We start from the raw sequence: 4612 nt of genomic DNA on the forward strand, positions 1-4612 counted from the left end.
CCAGCTGTGATAGCTGGCACCAACTCTCCCCCCCTCCATCCATGTGTATGGAGGGATTTCCCTCTAGCCAAGCTTGTTGAATAAGCTTTGCAAGAGGGATCCTTATAAGAGAGGGGCTTTCCTCTTGGTTCTAGGTTAGAAAAACAGAAGCAAAAACCAGCCTTTGGAGATATAGATACATATTATATCTATACCTCTCTCCCTCTCCCTTCTTGTGTGTGTTTCTTGGCTCAAAAGGTGTGTTTTACCTTACTTTTGCACCATTACACACACCATTACACCTTACTCCGAGATTGAGGGACTTGGAGGAGTTGTTTCTTGAGTTTTGGACTGGTTTTGATCCAAAGAAGGAGGCTAGACCATTTGTTCTTCAAGGGTTCTTCAAGGGTGAGCATCTTCCTTTTTATTCCCCAAACTTGCATTGGTTTTCTACCTATTTTGTTTACTGTTTTAGCTCTTGTGTATAACATGAAAAAGGCTTAAATTTTCCTGCTCTAGCACATTCATTAAGGTCATTTTTGTGGTTTGAGTGCAAACTCACCCTCATAGGCCTTGTTTGGTCTATTTTGGTGCCTCTTTGGTAAGGTTTTGTTCACTTCAGCATTTTGATCTTTTCATCACTAAAAATCAGTGTATTTTAGTGTCAAAAAAGTTGGTTTGAAGTCTTGCATAGGGGAGGGACACCCCTCTCCCTTTATGGCTTTGTTTACTTGCTTTTTGGGCTCAAAAGGGTAGCATGTGTGCTTGATGTCTCTTGGCTTCATTTCAGCATTTTTTTAGGCATCTTAGGTCATATATAACCTCTGTTTTTGGTCGGATTTGGGCCTCTTTGTATGCTTGTAATACTTGCTTTGTATTGCTCCATCTTGCTTAGAAATACATCTCATGGTTAGGCCATGATCCTTGTGTAAGTTGGCTTAGTTCCATGAAGTTTCTAGTGTTGTTTTTCCATGCTTAAGGTTTGTTGGTTATCCATTTAGTTATGCTTGACATGTGTGTTAAGGTTGCTTTGTATTTTGGCTTAAAAGCTTTGAGCATGATGGCCTCTAGCATGTATGTTTGTGATTACCCTCATGAGTTAATATCATCTAAGGACCTTTTTTTTTTGTCCAAGAATCATGCTTGTATGTGTGCATGCATGGCCTCTTTAATGCCTTGAGGATGTGTCCTCTTATGCCTAAGAATGAGCCTTAGTGCATATGCTTCATGGGAGATATTTTAGCTGCCATATTAGGAGTTTTTGGGGTCCTATTTTGCATGCACAAATTCTGTTTTTGCTTTGCTTTAATCATGCCATGAGTGGCCATGTTAATGAGGGTGAAATGTCTCCTTTTGTGCCTTAACTTTGGGACCATAGGTTTGCTTGTTAACATGAGTTGATTGTCTATCATTTTGAGCACTTTTGGCCACTGTTTTGAGAAGGGTGAGGGCCTGCCCCTTTGCCATTTTAAGCCCTCTTGCATGCTTGCTCCATGTTTGTTGCATATTTGTTCCATTAAGCTTTGTAGCACATCAATCCCATGGTCAATTTGGTCCATGTTTGCATCATGTTTGTACCTTGTATGCTTGGTATTATACATTTGTCATGTTGGTTGTATAATGCTTGTTGTGCTTTACATCTTGGTGGCATGATACATTTGAGCCTTGTTGAGCATTACATGCATTGCATTTACTTGGTTTGGGGTGTCAAACTAAGTGTGGGAATCAAGGACCATTCATACTTCAAGTGATGCAATGTGCCTCGATTCCCGGTCATCGGGACCTTTGACTCCAACTTGATAAGGCCCCGGTTTTCATGTTGTTTGTTGCATACATCTTCATATCAAATGGCAAATTCGATCCTTTGACCCGCCATGTACCATTGATGGTTCAAGGATCGAAGGTCATGCTTCTTTGAGTTCAAAATATGATAAGAAGTAGGACCATGCTTACATGTGTCCAAGAAATCTATACCATGCACTGTCTGTTCTCTGTTTGCTGTCAAATTGTCTTCTGCAGGAAGTTTCTGCCGACCGGCAGAATTTAGTGCCGACCGGCACTATATGGAGTGCCGATGAATCCATTAAAGTGCCGATGTTAATCATGAAGTGCCGGTGGCAATTCTGTCTGGCCGGTGGTGCTCTGCAGGATGCAAGGAGCTTGCTCCAGTACTTTGGCAATTTTCAGAAAGACAAGGCAGCACAAACAGAGGCGACAGGAGTATAGTACGGGTTTTTCGGGTGAGCCAATTTCCGAGCATGCATCACCTGCGCACCCCGAGGCAGAGGCTGTGGCCACCCTTTTCTTTCTCTTGCTTCCTTTCTTTTAATTAATTAGGGAATTTTGTAATAATTTTATTTGTTCATTATTTTGGGACTGTAATATTAATTCGAACCCTCTGAGTGAGGGTAAACATGTAATAAGTGTGGGTGAGTGTGTGTATGTTTTCCAATCCCCATTTCTTTCTTCCCTTTTATTTACCTGCTTATGATGGTAGATTAGGGCATTTTTGAAATTAGCATACCTTATGACATGCATGCGTGCATTCATGCATCTGTTGACATGCACCGGGCTCGGTACATCATGCTAACCGCATTCGTATTTTCAAATTTCAAAATTGAATACATGGATCAGTTGGTTGCATATCGCATGCCATATTTAGGTTAGCCGAGCCTAACTAAAATTGCATCTTGTATGTGTTGCATTAGGCAAGATAACATGAACTAGGACACGCACATTTGCTAACTAGTTTATTGTTTTGGCACGGAGTACAATGTAGGTGGTTATGCTTTAGCATCCAACACACGTGTGAATGTTGCCATAATAGTATGCTTTCCATGCGGCTAAGTGTTTACATGAGATAAATTACTTGAATGCCTGTGGGTGGAGGTCAAATTGCTTAAATTGGGATAGTACGTTAAAGCTATATTTATTTTAAGCCCACCGGATAGTGGCAAAACCGTCTTTTCCAAAAGCCCACTTGACGGTGGCAAAATCTGCATTTTAGCCTACTTGCGAGTAGCAAACCTTTTTTTCAAAACAAACATGAAATGCTTTTTTTTTTTATTCCAATTTGAGCGATTTGGTCTATACTTGTTTGCTGCGCGCATAACATAGTAATTCTAGGCTAATAACCGGAATAAGAATACATAAAGTTTTCAAAAACGAATATCACGGTTAGTAGAGGCCGGTCTTCGGACTGGGCGAAAGGGGGTGCTCATAGCTGACCTTCCCCGATCGTACCCAAGCTCCCGAGCCGAGGCAACTTTGGTGATGACGGACACGTGGCCTTCGGCACCGAGTCAGGGTTTCCTAAATTCCCCCATTTTAAAATATTTAGGTGGCGACTCTGTATCTGGCAAAGCAGTCCATGTTTGGCACTACTTTTTCAAAAATCTATTTCTCAAAACAATTTGCCAGATTTGGACTCTTTGGTTCAGATTTAGAACCGTGTCGCTAATCGAGTCCGAACTGTAGTAGCGAGGCCTACGCGGGCGCCGTCTACACCCGTGTCAGGTCGGAGCAGAAAAGGCCAAAGTCGGTCTCGTTGACAATGTCACGGACTCCTACAGGGAGCTCGTCGTACCAATCTCTCACAATCGTAGCTCCGTACCCCCTATAAGCACGGGACTCTCCCTGTGGCAAAGAACAAATGAATCAGATGAAAAGCAGTGACAAAAGTGCAATCAAATGAAAGGCAGTGCAAGAAATGTAGTTTAAAAGACAGGCATGAATGCATGAAAATAGAATATATACCTCAGTGGCGCTGGATGAAAGGTGAGAGGCCGGCTCCCTTAACAAGAAGTTCTCTGGTACATTGCGAGTGAAGTCGCTGAAGCGCCTAATGCCTCCGGGTGGCAAGATATGCATGCAGGGATGGTACTTTACTAGATCAAAAGGTCATACCCTCAATTGTAGCGGCTCCGGCTCAAGCTCAGGCTCAAACTTTGCCTTGAGGTCGTCCTTAATGCCCTCGGCTGCCTCATCGGCCTCGGCAATGACCTGCTCCTCTGCCTCGGCAATGAGTGGGAATATGGGGGGAATCTCTGGAGGAGCCCCACCATGTGGAAAATTATTTGCCATCTGGAAAATGGGTGAAAAGTAGGTGAAAAGTAAAGAAAAATGAGGAAAATAAGGTAAACTTAGAAAAAGTTAACCCTAGGAGAGAGAAAATGCGAGAAAAAGTCAAAGCCCGGAATAGTTTATGAAACCCTAGAGAAACTCGAGGAGAATAAGCCTAGAGGGGTGAAAATGAGAAAAAGCGTCGAAAACAAATTTTGATCGGTTCAAAAGGAAGAGAACTAAGAGGGTTTAACGAATAAAGTTTGCGTGGGATGTTGAAAAACACATGTAAAGCTCGGATCTAGAGAGGTAAAGTGTCTAGAGAGAGAGAGAAGATTTTCGGACCTAGGGTTGTAAGGAAATGAACCCTTGTAAAGCATATTTAAAAACTCGAGGCAAAAGGACCAAATTGCCCCGAATCTGCCATCGGTGGCCGGCAAGCCACATTAGTGGCCGGCAAGGCTTTATGATGGCCAGCAGCTGGCCGGCAACCCTCTTCTGTGTCCTTATGTTGTTTGGGGCTTCTTCTTTCTGAATGGTTTGTGGAAGGTTCTGTTTTGGAAGTTTGCAG

This window comes from Camellia sinensis, chromosome 9, assembly GCF_055761805.1.
Source record: "Camellia sinensis isolate YWXY chromosome 9, ASM5576180v1, whole genome shotgun sequence".
In the NCBI taxonomy this organism is placed as follows: domain Eukaryota; kingdom Viridiplantae; phylum Streptophyta; class Magnoliopsida; order Ericales; family Theaceae; genus Camellia; species Camellia sinensis.